The sequence below is a fragment of the Schistocerca gregaria genome, chromosome 5 (assembly GCF_023897955.1).
Source record: "Schistocerca gregaria isolate iqSchGreg1 chromosome 5, iqSchGreg1.2, whole genome shotgun sequence".
In the NCBI taxonomy this organism is placed as follows: domain Eukaryota; kingdom Metazoa; phylum Arthropoda; class Insecta; order Orthoptera; family Acrididae; genus Schistocerca; species Schistocerca gregaria.
The window spans coordinates 340,539,619-340,567,033 of NC_064924.1; the positions used below are offsets into that span (position 1 = coordinate 340,539,619).

Genomic DNA, 27,415 nt, shown 5'->3' on the forward strand with positions numbered 1-27,415 from the left:
TCTTCATTGCGGAGGTAGAGGACTAGATCGTCAGCATAGGCTGTACAACAGAAGCGGTGCCCATGCAATGTCAGGCCCACCAGGCGTTGGCGAAGCCCCTGTAGGAGGGGCTCTAATGCCAAAGCATACAATATCGTAGAAAGTGGGCATCCCTGTCGGACAGAGCGCTCGATCGCTAGAGGCGCGGTGAGGCGACCAGTACAGAGTATTCTTGAAGTTGCGCCGCTCAAGAGCCGCATTACCACGGTGATTGTACGAACCGGAAAACCCATGTGTTGGAGGACCGATTTCAGAAAAGTATGGTCGACACGGTCGAAAGCTTGACGGAAGTCAAGCGATGCCAATGCGCCAGGTAAATGTCGCGAGCGCGCGAGCGCAATCATGTCCCTATAACGGCAAAGGGCCGTATGGATGTTGTTGTCACCGCCCAACGAAGTCTGATCAAGGGAGGTGACGGATCTTGCTGCCTTCTTGAGGCGTGAGGCCAACAAACGGGTGAAAATTTTCATGTCACTGTTGAGTAGAGTGATGGGCCGGTAATCACAGATCCGTGATCGCCCATGTGGCTTAGAGACCAGGATGATGACCCCATCAAGGAAGGTGGCTGGGATCATCGTTGTGGGTGACATCAATTCACGACAGATGGACGTCCAAGCAGGTAACAAAAGGTAGCTAAAATACTTGTAAAAGTCGAGGGGGAGGCCGTCAGGTCCAGGGGACTTGTTGGCAGCCCCCACCTTGATTGCATCTAGGACTTCATCAGAGGTCACTTGTTCCTGAAGTTCTTGAGCCACATCCTCTGGCATGGTGTTGACAGTCATTGCTGCCACCTCCTCAATTAAGGTCGGGGGATGAGGGACGGCAGCGAACAGTTGACGGAAATGAGAATAGAAAGCGTGACCAATGTCGCATTGCGTAGTGTGTCGTCGTCCTTCCGCATCTGTGAGATCGTGGATGAGGGTTCGACGACGACGTCGGCGTTCCCTGAGAAGGTGGTACATCGATGGCGTTTCATGAGGCATATGGTCACGGGTGCAGGATCTGACAAGAGTCCCTTCTAAGCGCCGTCGCGTGAGGGAAGTGATCTGCGCTTTAGCACGATGCACCATCATCTGACGATCAGGAGAGAAGGCCATCGAAGTGCAGTCACGAAGGACTGCATAATAAAAGTCCATGGTGCTCGCTTGCCAGGCTTTGAAGTCTTTGCCATATCCTATCAGCGCCCTGCGCAGAGCTGGTTTCGCGCATGATACCCACCACGATAAGGTGGATGCGTAGGCGGGGCGACGACGATGACAGAGGGCCCACGCATCCTCAACGATTCGTCGGCAGTCAGGGACAGTCAGGTGGGAAACGTTGAATTTCCACAAGCCGCGGCTGTGCCACACTTGTTGGCGGGCGAGGACGACATCGCAGATGTAGGCGTCATGGTCAGAGAAAGCCAGAGGCCATACTTCGGCATGTCGAGTGTCGGCAGCAAGGGAACGTGTGAGGTATATACGATCGAGACGACTAGATGAATGCGCCGTATAATATGTGAAACCTGCACGGGTGCCATGCACCTTTGTCCATGTGTCAACAAGCTGGAGTCTGTCGATGATGACGGAGAGGGCCGCACAAGGGGAATGATGCGGTAATTGATCTTCAGGCCTTTGCGTGGAGTTGAAATCGCCACCGAGGACCATATCATCTAGGGGACCCTCAAACAGCGGCGTTACCTCGTCAGCAAAGAAAGTGTGTCGATCACGACGTCGACTGGAGCCGGACGGCGCATATACATTGAGGATACGGACGCCGAACAGCGTGAGAGCCATACCCCTAGCATTAGCAAGGTACACTACATCTTCAGCAGGGAGTCCAGAACGGAGGAGGATGGCAACTCCACTACCGTTGTCAGAAGCATGGGAGATGTGTGCCACGTAGCCAGTGGGGGCATGGAAATCGGCGACAAACACTTCTTGGAGGAGGGCAATGTCGACATCAGCAGCATAAATGGTCTCACGGAACATTGCCAGTTTATGGGGGGCCCGAATGGTGGCCAGATTCATCGTCGCTATGCGGTAATGTTGGGGGCGTGCTCCCACCATTGGCACAGATGTTCCGGCAGAGATGTCTGGCTGGCGTGTAACATCTGACGTAGTCACCGTTGTCGTAATCACTGGCTGGAAGGTGGGTCAGGCACCTCCATGGGGCACTGCCTGATGGGAGGACTACCATCTCGAACTGCTCCTTCGTCGATATCATCAGCCCAGGAGACTGGAACAGACGGTGAGCGACTGTCACACTCCTCGGGGGCGAGTTGTAGCGACGCTGCTGTAGTGGGGTCCAGGGAGGCACCCTCCTTGGAATCCGTCATATTCGTGTGAGATCGTTCTTCAGATGGGACATCAGGAGCAGCCTCTCCTGTCGTCAGAACGCTCGAAGGGAGATCACTGTCGTGTATCAGCTCCACTGCCTGTGATGCCACATGAAGAAGTGTGTCGTCAGATGGCGTTTGACTCCTCTTCTTCCGTTTTCTGGGCGACCGTTGCTTTCGGAGGTGCTGTTCTGAATCAGAATGTGGATGTTCGATGTCCGAGGTCGCGCCAGTCTGAAGAAAGGCAGAGGTAGGCACCGCATTCGCGTCGATGTCCATCGAGCTCTGGAGAGTTGGTGGTGTCGTAGCCGTCAGAGGAGATGGTGCCGGTGAGGCCATGGCAGCACCGTCATTTCCAGTGGGGAGTGCCGGGTGGAGAAGAGGTGCTTCCTGAAGTGACGCATCGGGGCTGCGTACGGCTGTGGCGTAGCTATCTGGTAAAGAAGCGGCCGTCACTTTGGGAGCTGAGTCACTGGTCGGGACCTGGAGCAAACGTCGGCGGAGACATTCTGACCGAACATGGCCCTCCTGTCCGCAACCGGCACACGTCCGCGGCTGGCCATCATACATAACGATGGCTCGCACGCCACCTATCAGCAGATAGGATGGTACATGTTTGGAGAGTTCGATTTTGATTTGGCGGACACCATTCAACACGTTGTATGTCGTGAATGTCTGCCATTTCTCCGCGATGTGCCCCACAACATTGCCATAGGGTCGGAAAGCTTCGACGACCACATCTTGCGGCACTTCGAAAGGGAGCTCAAAAACCCGGATTGTTCGAAGTCCGAAACCAGCGTGATCGACCGTCACCTCTCCAATATGCCCGTCAGAATGTTTGAACTTGAGTCCGCGTGCGTGTTGTCGAACTACGTTAGCACACGCTTCCTCCGTCGTCATCTTAATATAGACGATGCTGCTAGTGATAGAGAAATGAATACCTATCACTTCCTGAGGGTCCAGACGTAGCTCTTCGCGAATGAATTGCTCAATTTCAAAAGCGCGTGGTCTAGCATGTTCGGCTTGGAATGTTACTTTAACTGTCGCTCGGCGGTAACAGTGCGCCATGAGGTGCAATAGAAATGGACGCTACACAACACGAAATACCGCGACGCGGAAGTAAACAAACTACGGTGCGCTGTCCGGCGCGCGGAGCCGGTCCGCACGCGACCACGGCCGAAAGCCGACTGTCTAGAACCGCTAGACCACCGCGGCCGGCACGAAGGTAAAGTCGCTAAAGACTCCATAGATGGACTTGCAATACAAACCCAAATGAAAGAAGGCCAGGTAACAGATAGAACTGAGTTCCGAATAGAGCGATTGCACTAAGCTGTGAATGCCGGCTGGTGCGGCCGAGCTGTTCTAGGCGCTTCAGTCTGGAACCGCGCGACCGCTACGTTCGCAAGTTCGAATCCTGCCTCGGGCATGGATGTGTGTGATGTCCTTAGGTTAGTTACATTTAAGTAGTTCTACATTCTAGGGCACTGATGACCTCAGATATTAAATCCCATAGTGCTCAGAGCCATTTGAACAATTTTTTTTAAGCTGTGAAAAGAAAAAGACGAATGTGGTGAACCATCTTGATTTTCAATTAGAAGGGTTAATTAAGACAAATACTCGCTTATAATGTAAAAAAGTCACTGTATTTACTTTTAACAGTAGCTGGAGCCGCCACTTGCACGAGTCCGGGCAGAGGAGGTACTAACAACCAGGACGTTTAACAACAAAAGACAACATAAATACATTCTGCGTCGATAAACACTCCCGTTCATTCCCATAGCAAGCAGTCCCTGCTCACTTAAGATCTGCTTTTGTAAATTCCGCACAGCAGATGTAGTGCACCACCGAGTTGTCCCTCGCACTACGGATGTAACGATAGCTGCGTGGTTTTGGGGGTAGTCGCTTGGATGCTCAGCGGTCCACCGTCTCGCCTAGCTTGTGCTTACACCATTCATTACTCAGGTGGCGCTAACTGCTGGCGCCTTCAGTTTCATGGCGCAACCTCGCACTTCCTTGGGATATGATGGCTGGGCTTAGCTCGTCCGTAACGTCATCTTACGATTTCTCCAGAGGCAAATACTGCGCCACACTGAAATATTTCTAGCTTACTTTTGGTACTCATTGAAAGCGATGTCACGTCTTTTCTTGTTCGATATTACGTACATCATATTTGTACATTGCATAATTTTCAAACGGAAATCTTCAATAGACAATATGTTACACAGAGGTTCTGTGTAGAAGCATTGTGGTCTTTGGTTCTCAGCAGCATTGTTGTTGCCAGTGTAGCATTCTGAGAAGTGTGTGTGTGTGTGTGTGTGTGTGTGTGTGTGTGTGTGTGTGTGAGAGAGAGAGAGAGAGAGAGAGAGAGAGAGAGGGGGGGGGGTAAGGTGTTGGTCGTGCTGCTGAGTGGTCAACAAATAACTAGCAGAACACAGAGATAAAGACGCAGAGGAAATGGCTTTTTGGAAATGATTGTGTAAAGACTGATTAGGAAAATTTGAAGACATTTTTGCAAATTTGTGGCTTCATTGCTTGTTCATGTGTCATTTATGATGAGTTTCTGAAAGACAGATATTTAGCATTGTGTTCCTTCATTGGTTCGGGTCATTTACTTTGACTGTCGAGAAGCGATTAACCAAAGTGATCTCTTCACATAGCTTGGACTCAGAGTTACAGATTCACCACTCCTTTACTACTTCGTTAACTAATTTCGTAGCAGAGTCATATTTTTTTATAAGAAGTGATTTTTGTAAAGATGTTTGCAGTTGTTAGTGGATGAGATTCACAATAAAGTTATGAATGCTAGTCTCTTTTTCAATCATTAAGTAAGCCGAGTTTCTTAATCTGTCTCCTTACTAAATTTTAATTTAGTGTTTTGTGTGTCCCTGCGCAAAACGTGAGGCATTATATGCATAGCATAGTTGGTTTTACTTGAATTTCGTTTGGCAATGATCTTCTTTAGCTCGTTTGCTGTGCCGCTGTATTTTAATTTTCACCACTTTCGAACAGTCTCGAGTTTCCATTGCACACCTTAAGTCATGAAAATTTATTAGGGCTATTTTAATATTACAATCAGGATACGATAAGATCATTTACAGTTAAGCTACGCGATTCAAAATTTTTATTTGTTTCAATTAAGTAAAGTTTAGTCCCGATTTTATTTACTTTGTCAATCTTATTCTTATAATGCAGTGTTGCAAAAGCATGTGTATGTCATTAGTATTCGGGATTTTATTATTTACATAACTGCATTGCCGTAGTGGTACCACCGGTTCCCATCAGATCACCGAAGTTAGGTGCTGTCGGACTGCGCTAGCACTTGGATGGGTGACCATGCGGTCTGCCGAGCGCTGTTGGCAAGTGGGGTGCACTCAGCCCTTGTGAGGCGAACTGTGGAGCTACTTGATTGAGAAGTAGCGGCTCCGGTCTCGGAAACTGACATACGGCCGAGAGAGTGGTGTGGTGACCACATGCCCCTACGTATCCACATCTAGCGACGTTTGTGGTCCGAGGATGACAGAGCGACCGGTCGGTTCCGTTGGACCTTCATGGCCTGTTAGGGCAGAGTTTATTTTTTAATTTGTTTCCATAAAATAACAGGGCATATTAATAAAAGGATTTTGGAAAATTTTTCTTTCAGTATTCGATTTGTAATTTTATGTTGAATTTTTATTGTTGGTTTTGTGTTTTGGAACTGTAAGACAAGCGCTGCGACGAGATGCATTGTAGCGCTGTTCACTGCATCACACAATACAGAATTTCACAGGACGCTTAGAATCCAGTTTCACGTTTTCTAATTATTTTGGGTAAATGTTTATTATAGAGTTTCAGACGGGTTTGGTTGCCCTTTCTATCGGATAGTGTTTGCATAAGCACATCGCTTTGATTGTTTAGGTTATCATTACAACAAGGACATATGTGAAAGTTTAAGAATAGAAAACCATTTACATAGACAACGAATATGATAAAACAGAACGCTTACAATGCCCCTTATAGAATAAAATTTGTGTATGAAATGTAAGCTCACCAGAAACAAATGTTAATCACACTCTTAGAAGAGCTCAGTGATAGATAGCTGTGGAGAGCTGTAAATGCTGTGGAACTAGTACTTGGTAGCCATGAGACCTGTCGTCCATCTCCCCACCCTGTTCGTGATTGTAAAGTGCTTTGTGTATGGGCCAGTTGGGAGTTACCGAGTTTGACGGAGACCACGACAAAAACGGTAATGAATTTACCTGATTTCAGGGTGTACCAACGCTAACTCTTCAACGTGTCTACAAGGAATGGCGTAGTACCTCGAGCGATGGAACTTGGCGAAACAAACTTGATCGTAAAAAGACACTAAGAGAGAGGTCTAGGAGAAGAGTGGCACTTCATGTGTCTTGCAGTCAAAGTCCAGAGGCAGCCCTAGTGTCAGTGAATGCTGGACTATATAAACAAATTTCCGAGAAGACGGTGTAAACAAAGGTAACTACAAGCAATGGACATTTGGGATCGGACACTCCTCAAAATATCATTGATAACAGGGGTTCATTTAGTAAATGAATTGGAATATGAGTCGAGTAGTGGACGCCGTTCAGAATATCAGTGGCCACACACTTCTAGTTCCCTATAGGACGGAAAAATCACTCAGCAAAGATGGAACAGCAGAGTCAAGGATTTTTTATCAGGATGTGCACTACTTCGGAACAAGACAAGTAATCTAGAGGCGGACTGAGAGTGAGATGCCCTGCGATGACACTGGACTCAAGAATGGCCCCACATTGTCTCTTCAGACAAGTCATGGTACTGCATACAACGTCATGACAGAAATATCTGTGTGTGTAGGCTCCGAAGAGAATCAATGTTGCCAGGCTACGTTCATCAAATGAGCTCAGCTCCTGGCTTATAGTATGGTGGGCCACTGGATACACATCGCGAACACCTGTGCTTCGGAGCCGGTAATTTAGACATCAGCCGTTAAGCCCGGAGATTGTGCTCTATATCCGTTGTCTTTCAACCAGATTTTATACGATTGCATGTTGTAATGTGCTGTCCTGGATAAACCGGTACAAACTTTGGTCTACTATTGACATGACCGAGACGTTCTGTCACCTATTGAAAATATCTGGTCATAGACTGTCAATCTTGCACGCCGCCGCTCGCCAGCGACTGCGATTGGTGAACACTGGCACAAAGTTGGATCTACGTGTCATCAAAACTCAGTTCAACTTATTGCGTAGCTGAGTTGGAGTTGTCTATTATATATCGCAACTTGTATACCCTGAAAACGCCTATAAACGTAATCATATAATCCTCCTGCTACACTGCATACACCTATAAGGACGATTTGGTTATTTACTATTGTTATTGGTGTAGCAGTTTTACTGACGACCAGTATAATTCAATCTGATCAGTACGATTGATACCAAAAGAGAAATCTTCCAGTGGTCCCAAGACACCGTAAACGGGATACAAGAAAGTGTTGAGGCCTTGGCTCTTCGCCAGCAGCGTCTGCGAGATGGCCGCACGCGATGAAATCACAGCAGGGCGCCGCAGCGTGGATGAGCCGCAGCCTGCCAAGTGCCCGTAGGCGGCAGGGAGGTCGGGGCTTCCCCTCACTTGACCCCGACACCGTCTGGCGCTGCTCTGGCCCGCGACACCTGGCGGCGTTTAGTTGCAGCTCACCTGTCCAAGGCACAATCTAACGTTCGACAATGCTATACAGTGTGGTCAGAAGTAACCTGGAAAGCTTGTAAGTGTACTGCCGGTTAGGTTGTGATGAGAAATAAACGTTAAGAAAAAAATTACTAATACCCTGCAATGCTTCCGATTCACTTAGCATTGAAGTAAACCAAGGAGGTCTTTGCGCACTCAAGCTGCTAGACACGGTATTCCCAAACGTGTTTCTCGTTTGATCTCCTAAAACTGAACAAGAGAGTGAGACAAAAATTCGACATGGGACGCTACCAAGGATGGAACCTGAGCCAATGGCTGAACTATCTCCTGAGCTATTTTCTACGCTGTGAGAACAACAGACACTAATTGTGTCTGCCAGGCTGCTTGAGCTTGCGCACGCAACGATCTGATTGGATAACGCCGGTGTGGATTAAACCAGAAATGGCGCAACGTATCAGCTTTTTTCCTAACAATTATTTCTCATCGAAACCGACCCTGCAACACCCTTGTAAGCTTTTCAGACTGTTCCTGACCAACCTGCATAAAAAACTCAATAAAAATTCTAATTTATCCAACGCAGTTAATTTCATTCCTGAACAAGAGGAAAAATGTTCCTATTTCTACCATGCCGAATTTTTTCTTGCTTGCACTCTCTCTGTCCGCAATCTAAAATGCCTCATAGTCGAAATAATTTTCACCACTTCACTCTTACTTTAGTAACGGACACTCACAGTATTAATTCCAATTATTGTACAAGAAACTGGTAATAAAAATCTTCTTTACCCTTCTCCTCAAATAGAGACGAAAATCCGGTTACAAAAGAGAGACTATAATTCTCACGGCAACTTCAAGAGGTAAACAACAATATCAGTGTATTTCATAACGTCAGAAATTACAATGTTTCAATGCATAAAATTTTCATAAACCGCTCACATTCGTAACAAGTGAGAAATGACAGAAGCTAAAATAGCAGTGTGAAATGTATTAAACAACCTAAACGGCCACGGGTTAGTATTGCAGGATACCAAAAAGATCGTGCCTGATTTGAAACTTGCTTCGAAACATATGTCCAGTTCATGTACTCGTATGACTACATGCCTGTATGTCGCCTCTAAATCATTAGATCTAAAGGCTGAAAAGTTGAAACCAGTAACCAGCTTTAATAATATGTTGTGACCGACGTATTGAATATCTTAATCAAAAGTTAACATGACTTAATATTGTTTTAATTGTGTTGTTCGCTGATCTTTACTTCTAGGACTTGGCACATTCACTTCTCTATTAAACGTAGCAAGTAGCGTAGTGTCAACTTTGTTGATCGTACACATTTATAATTTATAACATTGCTTATTTCTTTTTCTTCATATGCTACACACAAATTTTACAGCAATAGATGACGTATTCATTCTCTTACGGTTTCATCATCTGGTGCTTCCTTTTTATTAATGGCTGTAATTATGTTATGGTTCTCACCTAATCCAGACTATAAGTCGGTTTGCAGAGAATAAATGTAGATGTAGATAAAATCCTGCCAGTCCTCTTCCGCTCTCTGATATGAATTATAATTGTTGAACGTTTTGCAGTTTTTGTAATAATGTCCTACATAGATTGCCATAATTTATCGTACGGGCAATTTTTCCCCCCTTCTATATTTCTCCCCTTCCATTTTTGTGAATATTAATATCGTAGAAAAACCCTTCGTTACCATTCTTCGTGAACCAAACCTACGCAATTGATGGATAGAAACTTAAAACTTTGGTGTGATGATTATATATTCGACTGATCTAATTGAGAAACCACACTCACACGGGGAAGACATTATTCTCTGAGACTGTTAAATTTAAGTTCCATCCCCATTGTTTAGATACAAACAAAATCATATCCTTCTGTGACTACAATGAAAGGAATCTCAGTACATCGACAAAATTTACAGAATTTTCGTGCTACACCATCAGAAACTACTGCTTATTTGATAGATTACTGATACACGAATAGAACATGACAACATTTGCTATGGGCAAGAAATGCAATTTGATTCGAAGTGTTTCCTGGTTGTATGCATGGCCTGGAAAGTATGGTCCAAATACCCCGTTTCGACACACATGTGACGTGTCTAGAACAGTAAGAGAATTCTGTTCAATGGTAATCACATTTCATAATTTCCGGAGGGTAATGTGGTAATATGCACTTTTCCATTAATAAGCGAAACAGGGTTCTATTGATTTTCGTAATTTTCGTTCTGCAGTCGTTTAAACAGAGAAAACTTGGATAAAAGTTGTAACACAAAATAGTGAATGGCGAGTTTTATGCCATAGCTGTTACCCAGACAACCTGGTGAACTTTGTCTTTCGTAATGACACACTCTCGATGTTGTACTGGTCATTCATCACGCCTAACAGAAATTCTGTCCCCGTCATTCTGTAGTTAATCAACGACGGAACATTTCCATGGGCTGCAGCGTCATCAGCAAATAGTCCCCAATTGCTGTTCACCCTGCCTTTTAGATCATTTCTGCATGTAGAGAACACGAGCGGTCCCGCAACACTTACCAGGGGTACTCTAGACGATAGCTTTATCTGCTGAACCGTCGCAGTCCAAGAGAATGTACTGGGTTCGATTACTTGGTTTACCAAAATAGTCAACATTAATTTATATGTCGAAAGTAGTTCAGCGTTGCAAGTTTGATATGAAACAGAACCGTATTTCTGGTACCAACAAAGAAACCAAATGTCATTGTCAGTGTGTCTGTAGTGAAATATTTTATTCATGTTCTCTGAGATGTAGGATGTTATTTATAGCGATTTTCTGATAATATGCAACTTCTGTTTCAGATACGGTGAGCAGAGGGCCCGCATGTTGACTTGACGCCGTTTCTGGGAGAGCTGAGTCGTTCCTCGTTCACGAAAGCAAGGTAAAAATAGAAGAGTAATAGTAGATGCCGAAAATAAGTACACTTTTTGGTGATATTGGGAAATTTTTTTAAAGCAAATTAACTGCCACATTTGAGTTCATTGTTAGCTAGACAACTGCATTGCTGAATGGTACACTATGTGATCAAAAGTATCCGGACACCTTGCTGAAAATGACTTAAAAATTCATGGAGCCCTCCATCGGTAGTGCTGGAATTCAATATGGTGTTGGCCCATCCTTAGCCTCGATGGCAGGTTCCACTCTCGCAGGTATACCGTACGTCGACCCTGAGCCCTGATGACAGCTTCCACCCTCGTGGGCATACGTTCAATCAGGTGCTGGAAGGTTTCTTGGGGAATGGCAGCCCGTTCTTCATGGAGTAGTGCACTGAGGAGAGGTATCGATGTCGGTCGGTGAGGTTTGGCACTAAGTCGGCGTTCCAAAACATCTCAAAGGTGGTCTATAGGATTCAGGTCAAGAATCTGTGCAGGCCAGTCCATTACAGGGATGTTGTTGTCATGTGACTACTCCGCGACACGCCGTGCATTATGAACAGGAACTCGATCGTGTTGAAAGACGCAATCGCCATCCCCGAATTGTTCTTCAACAGTGGGAAGTAAGAAGGTGCGTGAAACATCAGTGTACGCCTGTGCTGTGATGGTGCCACACAAAACAAAAAAGGGGTGCAAGCCCCCTCCATGAAAAACACGACCACGCCATAACACCACCGCCTCCGAAGTTTACTGTTGGCACTACACACGCTGACAAGTGACGATCACCGGCATTCGCCATACCCACACTCTGCCATCGCATCGCCACTTTGTGTAACGTGATTCGTCACTCCACACAAAGTTTTTCCTTGTTCAATCATCCAATGTTTACCCTCCTTATACCAAGCGAGGCGTCGTTTGGCATTTACCCTCGTGAAGTGTGGCATATGAGCTGCCGCTTGACCATTAAATCCAAGTTTTCTCACCTCCCGCCTAACTGTCATAGTACTTGCAGTGGATCCTGATGCAGTAAGGAATTGCTGTGTGATTGTCTGAATAGATGTCTGCTTATTACACATTACGACCTTCTTCAGCAGTCGGCGGTCTCTCTCAGTCAACAGACGAGGTCGGCCTCTACGCTTTTGTACCGTACGTGTCCCTTCACGTTTCCACCTCACTATAATTTCGGAAACAGTGGACCTAGGGATGGTTGGGCGTGTGGAAATCTCGCGTACAGAAGTATGACACAAGTGAAACCCTATAACCTGAACACGTTCGAAGTCCATGACTTCTGCGGAGCACCGCATTCTGCTCTCTCACGATGTGCAATAACTACTGAGGTCGCTGATATGGAGTACGTGGCAGTAGTGGGCATCACGATGCACGTAATATGAAAAACGTATATTTTTTGGGGTGTCCCGGAAACTTTTGATCCCATAGTGTGTGTAGCTAACTGTGCCGGATATACCGCACGTTTGGACTTAAACCATCGTTTGAGAATTTCCATACCGTTGCTGCTACGATTCAGGAGGTAGTAATTGCATTTGTGGATCGTTATTTGCAGGGTGAAACACTGACAGACTTTAGAGGTTTTTCAGGGATCCTCTTGCGTAGTTTGGTGTGAGGGACCCAGTCTCCGCCGACTCGTTACAGAGTACATAATCATGAGTTATTCGGTTTGTTAACGCAGTCCCATTTGTTTGTGTGAAAATACCTTCACAACGATGAAGAAGTGTATAATAAGTAACCACCAAAACGTGTAACACAATAAATACATAAATGCAACAACAGTCACCTGCAAAAGTAATACGATTCGGTTGCCGTTGGCGCGAGGACAGATCAGCATAGCGTCGACATGCACTCTTCCGTTGCATTCAGTGAACACAGACTCGAGGTGAGTATCGGCCAACTCTTCATCAGTAAACGTTACGGTAGAACTGCTTTGTATCACTGTTTACGCACAACTAATACCGCTGGGAAACAAAACCCTAGACAGAAAATAGCAGTACTGAATGCAGACTTGAGGGCAACGAGTTAAAGAGGGCATTACCGTTGGCAACAGCTGGAAACCAGAGACACAGCGCATACCATCGGTCATTGCCTGGTTGTGCGCAATTTTCAGTGCAAATACAAATACAAAGCTAACTGGTACCAGAAAGCAAACGAAATGCAATAACGCTGCAACGAGCCACCGGAGAGTGAGAGTCACTTGCACTAAAGTCCTTAGAAGGTATCCCTGAACAAGCTCAGAAAGTTTTTCGGAGTTGCGGTTCACTATGTTTACGACTTTTTTAAACTTCAATATGTATCTCGTCAGTCTACGTATTACCCGGCCCATTCTTTAATCACAAAGTCTTTCATGATAGAATTCATGTACATAATATTTTCAGATTTTAAGATGATTCAGTTCCAAAATAACACTCCCATCTTGAAGATGCTTTTCGTTCTCTCTGTCAGGGGTATCCCCATTTCTCTACAGAAAATCCTCCAATCTAATAAAATGCGGAGGTGATAAAGTCATGGGATACATCCTAATATCGTGTCGGATCTCCTTTTGCAAGGTGTAATGCAGCACCTAAACGTAAAACGGGCTCAACTAGTCTTTGGAAGTCCCTTGTAGAAATTCTGAGTCGTGCTGTCTAAAACAGTCCATAACTGCGAAAGAGTTGCCGGTTTAGGATTCTGTGAACGATCTGACCCCTCGGTTATGTCCATGAATGCTCGATGGAATTCATGTCTAGCGATCTGGCTGGCCAAATCGTTCGCTCGAATTGTCCAGAATTCCTCAAACCAACGGCTTTCTTAAAAATGGCTCTAAGCACTATAGGACTTAACATCTGAGGTCATCAGTCCCCTAACTAACCTAAGAACATCACACACATCTATGTCCGATGCAGGAGTCGCAGCAGCAGCAGCAGCAGCAGCGCGGTTCCCGACTAAAGCGCCTAGAACCGCTCGGCCAAAACGGCCGCTCAAACCACTCATGGTAAATTGTGGCTCGGCGACATAAAACATGTCGTCCATACAAATTCCGTCAGTGTTTGGGAACGTGAAGTCATATGTGCAAATGGTCTCCAAGTAGCCAAACATAATCGTTTCCAATCAATGATTGATTCAGTTTGGCCAGAGGACCAGTCAGCCTATACCATTATGCAGCCACTACCAGCTTCCACAGTGGCTTGTAGAGAAGATGAGTCCAAGGCTCCGTGGGGTCTGTGCCACATTCAAAACCTTACATCAGTTCTTACCAACTAAAATCGGGACTCAAATGAACAAGCCACCGTTTTCCAGTCGTTTAAGGTCCAACCGAAGTGTTCACGAGCCCAGGAGCGAGGCCTTGCAAGCAATGTCGTGCTGTTAGCAAAGGCCGGCCGGGATGGCCGAGAAGTTCTGGAACCGCGCGACCGCTACGGACGCAAGTTCGAATCGTGCCTCGAGCATGGGTGTGTGTGATGTCTTTAGGTTAGTTATGTTTAAGTAGTTCTAAGTTCTAGGGGACTGATGACCTCAGATGTTAAGCCCCATAGTGCTCAGAGCCATTTGAACAATTTGATTTGTTAGCAAAGATGCTCACGATAGCCCATTGACGTCAAATTTCGTTACACTATCCTAACGGATACATCCGTCGTACATCCCACATTGATTTCAGGGGTTATTTCACGCAGTGTTCCTTGTCTGTCAGGACTGACAACTCTAAGCAAACGCTGTTGCTCTCGGCCACTCCGTTGTCCGTGGTGAGAGGTAATGCCAAACATTTGGTATTTCGGCAAGCTCTTGATACTATGGATCTTGCAGTATTGAATTCGCTAACGATTTCCGAAATGTAATGTCCCATGCGCCTAGCTCTAACTGCTATTCTGCGTTCAGAGTCTGTTAATTCGCGCCATGCAGCCATAATCCCGTCTGACACCTATTGACATTAGTCGCCTAACTACAAATGAAAGCATCGCCAATTTATATAATGTGTGTGTGATATTACCGCACCATCATTTGTATATGTGCACATCGTTATCCCCCGAATTTTGTCACCTGAATGTAAGCGTCGTATTGATGTAATTCGTTCCCTTTTGCGGAGGATGTGGCGTTTCCTTGACTAGTAGAAGTAGCGAAAACTTCCTGCCCACTACATTCCTTTTCTTAACGTGATGCTGCACATGAATGCAAATTGCAAGAGTGAAACTTAGCGGTTTGCAGTCGGTGTTTCGCTGATATCCTCCAAAGACGTCTCCTTATCCCCACTGGAATTATTGTACGTCGGTGGGTCAAGATTGTGCCATAGTAATGTATAAAGTCTTTGCTTTAAGAAAAAGCACGCCTATAAGTGTTCCGTTTCAACCGATTGAGGTACGGATCCCTAAAAACGGATGCCACGTAATTTATTTGTTCAATTGTCTGACCCAGCGATACAGTAAAATCACTTCCGCTTTAGAGCCAGCGTAAATCCAAAAGTTACGATCGTGATGTTAATCACAGTATCGCGCACAGCATATACTATTCTTAATATCGCTGTCTGTTCTTTACAGTGATTTCACGTTACAGTCCATCAGACGGTCTCCAAGTCAATTTTAATATTTGTTTAACGTAGAACTACAAAACCATACCAGTGGATAAAAATGAAACATCCTCGGAGAGTGTGTTCAGTGGCACCAGGATATAGTATGTGCTTTGGGCGCAGTGTGTCGGAGAGTTGACGCTGCTTTCAGCAGGGATGTATATTACATTCGCACACCTGTAGACCATGTTCTGTACTTGCGCGTAATACAGGCGCACATCAAAATTGACGCATTGTGCGAGCAGTTGTGGCGGACCGAACAACATACACGGCAGAAATCCTAGCACATGTTCCATCTTTTGTGTCCGCAAGTACCATATGGAATCGTCTGCTTGTAGTAGAACTAAGATCGCTTGTGCCTCTCACTAGGTTACCATTGACACCATCAAGCAGGAGTAATCTGCTGTCGTGAAAGAGTCGTGGGGGAAGTGCAATGGCGCCCTGTTGTCTGATGAGTGTAGGTTCTATCTGCACGCGAATGGTAGACGTACAGGTGTTCGTGAAAACTAACTGCAACGTGTATTCTTATTTAATATGTGTATTGGCTTGTTGGGCTGTGCGCAATACAAACTTCTATTGGCCAGGGCTGAAAAGCTATGTGAAACACATGCTAAAACTGTAGCATTATTGGTTTCATCAGCTGATTTTTATTCCTCGTCGCTATAAGAGTTATAAAATTTGCTTTCTCCATTCTGCATTTTGCGTTTTTCGAGAAATCTTACATTACATACAAAGCTGTTTCTGCACGCAAAGGAATGTAGCATTTCCAACGACAGGACGCCTGTATATTGTACCTGCCCTGTTTTCCCGGATACTCTCTCCGACTATTTCTGTCAGTGCCATCACGTGGAGAATTAATATACCGTTTTATTTGATGAAGATTCCTTCCCTTTAATAAGCATGAACATATTACAGTGACAAATACCAACAACAGAATTTCATGGTGGATGGTTTTGTTAACAGGTGACTGAGTTTAATGCTGTGTGAATTCTGATAAAATATCTTATCACTCCACTGTTACCACTCACTGATTTTCCTGAGCTGAAACTAGCATAAATATTGCTTTGACATTTCTAACCCTTTTACACATGAGATGAAAAGAGGAGAAAACAAGCTGCACGGAAAAACATTGCTGATTCTCGCGTTTACTCATTTACCTTTTTGTTTAATGTTTTAAATTCTATTCCTACACAATGCAATGGGTCAATGAATGTTAGCGAACAATGAAGACCATCTCCTGAAAGCTTTATGGACCCACGTGTTTGAATAAACACATATACTGCGTAAATATCCTTGTATGATCAAGCTCCTTCAATGTTCGTTTATTTAGACTGCTCACAAGTTATGCTACACATCCTTCAGAAACAGCGCGAATTACAGTTATGAACTTTCTCCTCACTTATCAATTCCATTAATATTAGCACATTATGTGCTGAGCAGTGAATGTAGGCTTTCTATACTTTCCTATGCCTACCGTGACCGCAATTTTACCACTAACCTTATTTCCAGTCTCTTCTACCAATCCGATGAAGTGTTACACTAACGAACTTAGTTTTATTTTGTGCTAATGTCTGTCACACACGACACTCATTGAAAATGTGTGACATTAGAGCGGAATATATAATAACTACCGCAATGAAAATTAAATAGAGGCAGACGAGACAATCAGTTAAGCGAATGGAATGAGCGGTTCCTTACTGAATACCGTGAAATAAGAACAAAAAGGAACGATGACTCATTGGAGACGTATGAATGAAAACTGGACTAGGAGACCTTTATCCAGCGGGATGTATCATGTGTCAATGATGACGATGAATAAAACCTTGTCGATATCCAAGCCGCGTCAATTCGAATAAGATACTCAAGCTTTGGAAGCCTATATCCGCCATAGTCATCAGGAGTCAAAACCACTGACTGCCGCGGCTGTTAAGGTATCCCACTTACAAAGGCACGATTGCGTCCTCTGGTGGTCCAAAACGACGCGTGCGTGGAAGGCGAGTTGGGCAGCTCTTAACAGCTCCGGCCCGCCTCGGAACCTAGTGGCGTCAGTGGCCGGTGTCACAACTGAAACTGTCACTCTCGCCGCCCTACAATGGTCAAGCGTCCGTATTTGCTTTCTTTCGATATCCAATGCCCAACCCTACGCCCTGTTAAAATTCCTATTATTCCAGTCCCTGCTGCCATCTTTATACCGGAATCTCAATATGTTGACACATGAGCTAAGATTCTTGTCTATTCAAAATGTATTTTGCCGGCCGCGGTGGTCTCGCGGTTCTAGGCGCGCAGTCCGGAACCGAGCGACTGCTACGGTCGCAGGTTCGAATCCTGCCTCGGGCATGGATGTGTGTCATGTCCTTAGGTTAGTTAGGTTTAAGTAGTTCTAAGTTCTAGGGGACTGATAACCACAGCAGTTGAGTCCCATAGTGCTCAGAGCCATTTTTCAAAATGTAATTTGTGTCTTTGTTCCAACAAATGCTCAGCTATGGCAGAAGCTCCCTCTGTTTATTATGTTGTATGAGCTCGGTACACCACTAAGCAGGTGTACAAATAGTTTGACGTGCAAAGATGGTACCGCATTCACAAAGGTCTTCATACACACCGGGCACAGGAAGAGCGACATCGTCTGTATCACGGTGCAGCGTCGTGTTTGGCAGGGTGCAGCATATCTCGCATGTTGGGGGCGGGCCTGAACGCTTGCCTCAGTCCATGTGTCTGCAGCATACGTCGTAACTTTCTGCTCATTTTCCCCCAGTATGGCACTGAAGCAGCAGATTCACAAGGCGTCCTTCGTCGGTGGCACCTGAGAGCGTTTTTAACGTCTCCCTTGCTGTAACCATTCTCTGCAAACGGTCTCAAATGCAATATTTCAGACTGTAGGTGACCGTTGTCAGAACTAATCTTTGCTCTGTGTACTAGCGAGTTCAGAACTGCTTTCTTGGATACCAAATGGTGAAAATTGTGGGAATTCAAGTACTCGTCACTGTGTGCTTGCTTCCCGTACACTGAATGACCAAGCTGGCCTCTTGCCTTCCGCTCAACTAATACATCCAAAATCGGTAGGTTACCATCTTCCATCTCAATACTAAATTAAATGTTAGGATGGACACCATTCATGTGATCGACGAATGCTGCAGGCAACTTCACCGTGAGCCCTTATCAGGAAGATATCATCAACATGCTTCAGGAAGCAAGACGTATGCAACGCTGTGATATCAGAACCTACTCCTCAAAGAGCTCTATGGAGAAAGTCGCGACTGCCAGAGACAATGGTGATCCCACCACTGTGCCCTCCTCATTTTTGTAATATTCGTTGCGGTTCAGGAAGTACGTGTTCGTTAAAATGTGACGGTACAACATGCGAATTCCAGTTGGAAACTGTTAGGCCACAAGGTCCCATGTATGTTGTATTGGCACCATCGTAAAAAGTGACAACGTCCACACTAACTATAACGTCGTTACGGTCTCTGGGTACTCGTTTCGGTCTATTTTTATTTTCTTGAGTATTTCTACAAATTTATGTGCGTTTACAATATGGCCTCATGTGTAGCTAGTCTGTAGGGGACCGCACTGATGGGTCTAAAAGGGACCTATTGTCGTTATATATAATTGGCATAAAGTATGGGAGGTCTGGCAGCACGAGCCACTAATTTCTTCAGCACTTCATCTGGTAATTGAGAGTCCTTTAATACCAACTGAACGTGCTATGTTTATTTAGATGACGCACGCACCGAAAGCTTAGTCGCGATCCGACATAGGCCATCGTAAGAAAGTCAGGAAAATGTTTAAAGGACTCTGGTTTACGGCGATGGCGAATATAGCTGGAGGGATCTTGAGTAGTTTTTTCGAATTGACGTGGCTTGAAAACCGAGAAGATTTTATCCAGACATGCCACCACGAAAGAGTCCGAGTACACAATGATGACGATACCGTAGCCACATACCAGTACGTTCGTGCAATATTTGGAACAATGATGTTAATATGTTAGAAAATGTTACGTAGTAATAACAGCTTGTATGCAAACACCGTCTATGAGACCACTTATGACGTTGATCTTTGTGAAATCACTCATCGTCACAGTGGCAAGTTAACTGCAATTTGTCTTTCAATTTTCGTATCACATTTTCATCAGAGACACTTCTACCTAGAGTACAGAAGTGTCAATCCAAGCCGCACGGGTTTAGACGATCGGTCTGATGCGCCTCGTCACGGTTCGCACGGCTCCCCTGGTCGGAGCTTCAAGTCCTCCCTCAGGCATGGGTGCGTGTGTTGTCCTTAGCGTAGGTTAGTTTAAGTTAGATTAAGTAGGCTAGTGTGTAAGCTTAGGGACCGATGACCTCATCAGTTTCATTCCATAAGACCTTATCACAAATTTCCAACTTTTTCAATCCAAAATCTGTAAGACTCTGCCTTGTTTTAATCTAAAATCGATGTCTAATATGTCAGTTCTCCAAAGCCAAGCAAAATAAGAGGAATCTAGTGATGCAGATATTCGCTGTCGACGGGTGATGCCACACCATTTTAGCACATTAACTTGTGAGTTACAGCTCTAGAAGCTAGGATAACGTTTACATATGAAACTGCATTTAAAACCTTGGAGTATAAAGCGATCATCGGTTTGTGACGCTACAAACTTTTCTAGAGACGAGATAGACAGAAGCCTCCACAACATTGTTTACATTTCTCTGTGACCCATCTCTTCCCGTAACGTTTCTAATTTACGGACTTTGCTATATCGAGTGCTTTCAGTAATAGTGCTTTAAGATTTCTCATATTTGGTCGCCAAGTGAAACTCTTGCCGAATTTAAAAGCAAAGAAAGTCTCGAATCCATACAAGCTTGAGGAGAAACCCACTGGTAAATTCAAATATGGCGAAAAGTATTAAAATCCTCAGACCCACTATAGGCAGCCAATAGTTTGAAATAACTATACCTGCAGCCAGAAAACCGACTAACAGCACTAATAGCTAGACCAGTCAACTGAGTTATGTGGACAGAATATTATCAACCATAATGTGCCAGTATAAACTGTTCTCGGTGCACTTGCTGCATTAACTCACTATGATAATCGAAGCTTATCACAACAGTCATTGTCCTTTCTTCAGAAATCAATTGACTATCGAAGAAATAATTGAAATATACGCATGTAAGAGATTTGGTAGTGCTCTTAGCGCCAGCGATGAAATGTCACTCACAACGTCGTATCATGAAGTGTAAGGATGAGTATCAGTCGCATACTGAGACACTCACATGAAAGCCTCAAAATCTGAAATCCATTATACTGCCTTTGTAACGCTTATCCCATCGTTCGAACAGGCGTTTAAAGCTTGAAGCTTTGAATTGTTGTAGCAGCGTTTGCATCTAACGAGTAACCTCTCGGGATCTAACGAGCATATTTGGTTCCTTAAATAGCTACAACCCGCAAGGCCCATGTGTTCTGAGGGTAGCGAAATATGCTAACTGGAGGAACAATGTATTACCACTGGATAGTGAGGACGCTTCTTATTTGTGACTTTTTTGGTCCTTTCTGAGTTCCGGTATCGAACTGAAAAGATATTTCCATGACATTCGGTTATAACCACATACGGATCGAATTTCGCTATCGACGCGCAGGGCGGACAGTCGCGAAGCTCACAAAAATCGCGTAGTTCTAGCTGAGTACACACTCATAGCACATATGACTTCTTGGTATGGCTGCAGATCATCAACCTTCGGCCGCAGAATACTGCATATCAGCTGCTTTCCACGTCACATGGGCTACCACCGTCTTTATACGTATATGCACGAAATTTAAAAAGGTATGCCATATTCCTGCATTTCTGACTTATTTGTTGGCTCGCCCTCGTATAACACGTGGCATATTCCAATGCACTCTCTCGCCTCCATGCACGGTTCCGTAGAAGGGTTCTTAACACTCCATTCTTCAACTTGAGAGTTCTCACTGTTACGCTAAACCACTTCACGTGAATAATTGGATGATACGAATACTCGGATGATAGTTTTAACAATTCCTCATTTGAGCCGGTGCTCTGTTTCTAAGGATTAGCTGCAAATGAATGGTTAATACTTATTACTCCACGATAGTTAACCTTAGAATATTCAGAGTTTGTGACAAGTGAAGTATAGGTCTGTATGCATAAGCAAAACACAAGTAAGTGCCTCAGAAGTTTCAGGTATGCAGATGATCCATTGCAGAGGAGCAAAAATTTGTGTTTAAACTTCAGCTGCGACTCTATCATCGCTGGATAGTAGGTGCCTTCAGTACGTATAATCGTCTCCTCTAGTTTGTCACGCGACACATACTATCGTTTATAAGCCTGTTAAGAGACAATGATAATTGCGTGATGTATGTTACGCAATCCCTACGTGTACTGCCACTTACGCACTACTAAAATACCAGAGATACAGGGAGTACCCGATAAAGTATTTCGCTTGTAACTTAAAAAATAAGTGAAAGGAATGTACTGGGTGGTTACAGTTAAACTGTCGCTACCTGAGCCATGTAACCAACTATTTAAGAACGATGTTCAGACGTGCGCTGGAGGATTTGCTTTCTAAGTAGTGTTAGCATTGTGACTTACCGTCAGGCGCCGGCACTGGTCCGGTGACGTAGGGTTGATACATAAGCAACAGTGTGCATTGTAGTTCCAAATAGTCGTATGTGTGTGGACGTGTCTGGACAAGGTGAGCAGGGCTTAAAGGAATGCGGAGAGATCTTGTCGCACCGCTGCTGAATAAATTGATTGGGATGTACAAATGAACTGGCGATTTGGGAACTGGTCCTGGGAGAGACGGACGACCAACTACACCACAAATTTTTGAAGCTGTTGCCATGGCTACCTTTAGGTTCGGTCTATCATGGATATTCACGTGGAGTAAACAAACCCTGTATGACTCCTAACGCCCGTCTAAGAAGTTTCGCGTTGAGAGACACCAGCAAATTTACATCTCGTCCACAGCAGTGCATTCAGGAAATTTGGTACTGAAGGTTTTTGACATGACTATCAGTCAGCGACTGTTGTATAATGCAAAATTTTGAAAAACACACACCTCAGTCGTGAACACAATCAATTTGTGACCTAGGTTTCGGTGTCACAAGGGACACCTTCGTCGGACAAAATTAAAACTAAATGTTACAGCATATCTTACCAAAAAAATACGAAAGCTGCGGTCATACCTGACAGCGTCAGATAGTCAGAAATAAAGTAAAATGCAACAGAGGTGCAAGCCACTAGGGGCTGCCATGTGTCCTTTGCTACAGTCAACACAGAACTGTTAGTAGCAGAGGACACATGGCAGCCCCTAGTGGCTTGCACTTCTGTTGCGTTTTACTTTATTTCTGACTATCTGACGCTGTCAGGTACGAGGGTCGGTCAAAAAGTAATGCCTCCCATTTTTTTTCTACTTAAAAAAATTAAGTTAAGTGAAAAATTTGAATTTGGCGTCATTCCTCAAACCTTCTTCTGCAATCCACTGCAGTAGTAACTTTCTGTGTCAACAGGTGGCAGCACAGAAGAAGTTTGTAAGATGGCCAACATCGATGTTCGTTTGAGACAGCGTTGTGTGATTGAATTCTTGACTGCAGAAGGTGAAACGCCCATACGCATTCATGAAAGACTGAAGAAGGTGTATGGTGTTGTGACAGTGGATGTCAGCACTGTTAGATGATGGGTTCGTCGTTGTAAGGAAGCTGAAGGGCAAACACCGTTGACTGACGAAAAGCGGAGCGGCAGGCCGGTGAGTGCAGTGACTCCACACAACATTCAGCAAGTTGATGACATCATTCGTGGTGACCGTCGGGTGACTGCAGATGAAGTGTGTCGCATTATTTCTCTTAGTAAAGGCAGTGTGATCACGATTATTAAACAATTGGGGTACTCAAAAGTTTGTGCACGGTGGGTTCCAAGAATGTTAACCGATCAGAATAAAGAGGCAAGGAAAACAATAGCCTCCCAACACTTGCAGCGCTTCCGTTTGGAGGTAGATGAGTTTCTGAAAAAAATTGTGACTGGGGACGAAACATGGGTGCATTTTTTTGAACCCGAATCAAAGAGGCAGTCAATGGAGTGGCGTCACACAAGCTCGCCGAGGAAGAAAAAATTCAAAACTGTGCGATCGGCAGGGAAAGTTATGGCAACAGTTTTCTGGGATACAGAGGGTGCGATTCTGGTTGATTTTTTGGAGCAGGGATGCACAATAAATTCTGTTCAATACGTCACAACCCTCAAAAAACTTAAAGCACGTCTTCAGCGAGTTCGCCCAACAAAATCAATGGCAGATGTTCTTCTTTTGCATGACAATGCAAGACCACACACCAGTCGTCACACCTCTGACGAGATTGTCAAAATTGGATGGGAAGTTTTGCCTCATCCCCCATACAGCCCTGACCTGGCACCATCAGACTTCCATCTGTTCGGGCCACTAAAAGAAGCTCATCGTGGGATTCATTTTGAAGATGAGGAGGCCGTCAAAACATCCGTGCGTCAATGGCTTAGGAAGCAGAGCTGTGATTTTTACCGTGCTGGGATACATGCCCTTGTTCAAAGATGGACCAAAACTGTAGAGATGGGCGGAGATTACATTGAAAAATGACAAAATGATCCTCAATGTTGTGGTTTTCAACCTATGTAATTGCATTTAAATTTCCTGACAATTAACCGTAGAAAAAAAAAATAGGAGGCATTACTTTTTGACTGACCCTCGTATGACCGCAGCTTTCGTGTTTTTTGGTATGTTATGCTGTAACATTTAGTTTTAATTTTGTCCGACGGTGTCCCTTGTGACACCGAAACCTAGGTCACAAATTGATTGTGTTCACGACTGAGGGCTGTGTTTTTCAAAATTTTGAATACGGAAATTATTTGAACATCTTACTTAAAAGAACATTCCGATACCATAACATCGATCCTAACACAGCCAGTTATGTATAGGACGTGGCACAGACCACTAACTTTGAGTGTTTGTAGCGTCGTAAGTAAAATTGGTAGAATCAAGATTTACATTGATTTGTGCATAGTTCACTTACATAAATAGCCTACATGATAGAAAAGTATAATATTCTGTTTAAAGAATCAAATCTCCTTGCCGTAACCCTGTAGCAAATAATGAAACAAACTATGTTCATAACTCCGCAGAAAGAGTGACCTTGCTTACGTTTTCCTATCTCTATAAAAATTGCCTTCAATTATTATTTCGTAAGTTACATAGAAAAACACATTATATGAAACATCTTGTATGTTTAGTGCTCTAAAAGCAAGCAACAACTCACTGCTGTGCCTAACTCCTCCAACTTCTTCAATAGTGACTCAAAATACAGACGAGAATTGCGCTTCTCATCTACTTACTAACCTGCTAACTTCTATACGCAGATGTAAGCTTTGTAGAACTGATGCAGTATCACTTACAGAGTTCATTATCTCAATATTTACTTGGCATGATTTAATTTGTTTATAAATGCAGGATTAACTTCTTGTAAAGTATATTGGTTTGATCAGTTTAGCAACAACCAGTTAATATTTCGCTCACCATTAATAATATGTTTGTTGTAACTGTTCCCCATGTACATTCCATAGACTACTTTCTACCATCTGCCCCTTTATTCGACTTGTTCATCACATTCACCAGTTTCTCCATGTAACATAGTAATCTGCGCCATTTCTCACTTATAGATAATTTTCGCTTATACATTCCTGTACTTTCTATCTTTGAAAATACTGTAATATTATATTTATTTGTTCAGAGCCAATCTGGATACTACATCGCGCTTATGGTTTTATATCAGTATAGTTGAAAAAGTCACATATCTGTGAAGAACAACCTTTGTTCGGCTATGAACTTCCGCAGAACTTGAGTGGACTATCTTTTACGTATTGTCATATGACGATGGCCTAAGAATACGAAAGCCGGTTCATAATGAGAAATTATATGAATATTATTGTGGACCATTAATGCCCTGAATTTAAGTTTTTAAAACAACTGCTTCGCAGTTTAGCCGTTCACTTCTACCAACAGATCCATTTTCTACACTAGTCGATTTCTAGAGTCATCGAAACTCTCTGCACCTAACTGACAATAACGGTCTCTTTTGCTTCCAGTACAGATGTTTGCTGCTTGTCTAGTGAAAGTGGCAGACTTCGTATCTTGCCTTAAATGTGAGCTTCATCACAGCTTTGACAAAAACGTTTCCTGTCCTGTTTGGTCTAAAAACGGAATGAATGGTGATTATTCTCATTACAAAGGTACTACATGTCTGTTTACTGTATGTCTTGCAGACTTCACGCAGTCGTCTTCTGAAATCCTGGATGTACATGAATAATCCTGTATATTACAAACACATTACATTTAACACTGGGCAGAAAAATTACCTGGTGAAGCGAGCTGAAAACATTCCCACAAGGTCGTGTTTGTACTGAAGATACTGAAGAAACTCAGAGGCGACAATAACAGCGTATCTCTAGTATTCTTACAAATGCAGCACTGTCGAACATCTATACATCAATGCCATTTAAAGCACAACAATTAAACATTGACCTACATTTCTGTTATATCTTACTCCTTGAACAGTACCACTTCGCGAAGTTTTAGTCACAGTATAATGTATACGAATCAACGTTTCACACAAATAAACCGCTGCCCACTTTAGCTTAGAGCCTCACATTTTTCTAAAACTCTAACATAGTTCGCCTTTTCCAACTATGTAGTCCCACTCGCACATACCGTTTAGTTCCTTCTGGCAATTTTAAAATACAAATTTCGTAGACGGAATAGTGTTTCTCACGAGGGGAGTGCACAGGTCAGGGATGGGTATCAAAAAGCGTACATTGCAGTAATTTAGTTTTGGTTGCCAATTAGCTGACATTACAGCTGTTCACATTGGTGTGCTTTCATGCAAGAGAAATCATCGTTAGACGCCGGGCGATATCAGATTCTGCAAAGTCCACTAAAGCAGCCCCTATCCTAGCAACGGTGAGGTAGCCAGTTGTGTATGGTGTACGACTGGCACGATTAAGGACTTAGGTTCAGTATTGATCGGATGATAATTTTTGATTTTAGCGTTATGCACCTTAACCGGCAAGAACAGAGCCCTCATACGATTACTTAGTTGTCTGTCCATCCCTCTGTTAAGCTTCGTTTTTCTCGGGAGCGGTAGAGGTATCAAGCTGAGATTTGCGTCAGGTGCTGATGTCCACAGTTCCTTGGCGAAGAAAAAAATTTTAGCTTCTAAGTCAATGAAGCCAAAAGATACCGACATTCATGTAACATATTTTGACACTCTAAAACACACTCACTTATAAGTTGTAAGTGAACTAAGCGTGTATATAATTAAGGTTGTTTGAAACTCTCAGAGGGCGCGAGCCCCAATCACACTTGCCTTTTTCTTCTATGAGAAATGTAGCCTATTGGCGTAAATGACCGAAAATAAGGGAGAGGACTGCTGAATGTGTTATACGCTGATTTATATTTGAAAATTAAAGGAAGAGACCCCAGTATTTCAGAATGTTAATGACCAGTTTCTCCTTAAATTTATGGGATAATAAATGCCGTTGTGGCAAGTGACAATACAGTGTTCATGATGCAGGAACAATCTACGTTACCGTCGCTTCTACGACAACTATTACTCGAAGAATTATAAACTGTAACATCACAGATAAATTTGTATGCACCTGCTGCATATAAAATATTAAATCCATTATATTTATCCATGCTTTATTACATCAATTTAATGAAGACGTTTATTAGAAGTGAAAGTAGGGCAAAAGGAGAGAAGGTAATGAAAATTCACTTTTGACTGGTGCCAAAGCTTGATACCTTGTAAGCTTAGACACTATACTGCCGTGCTGCAAGACAGCCGTGGGTCATTTCCATGGATGACACACAAATTCATTTCGTCCGCATTCTGTGGACGGATATTTCTTGAATGGAGGCCCACGGGGGCGAACGGCTTTAGGATGAG

The 27,415-nt window shown here is 43.9% G+C and overlaps 1 protein-coding gene across 3 annotated transcripts in view; it reads left to right on the forward strand.

Moving 5' to 3' along the window:
- Positions 1-27,415, forward strand: part of LOC126272257 (hemicentin-2-like) — a 1,823,560-nt gene that overhangs the window by 790,595 nt on the left and 1,005,550 nt on the right. For 2 of the 3 annotated variants that reach the window (XM_049974974.1, XM_049974975.1), the window contains one exon: positions 10,846-10,925. The exons of the other annotated variant lie outside the window; for it this stretch is intronic. The gene's annotated coding sequence lies outside the window, so the exon portion shown is untranslated. The remainder of the gene's footprint in view (positions 1-10,845; positions 10,926-27,415) is intronic. 3 annotated transcript variants of the gene reach the window in all.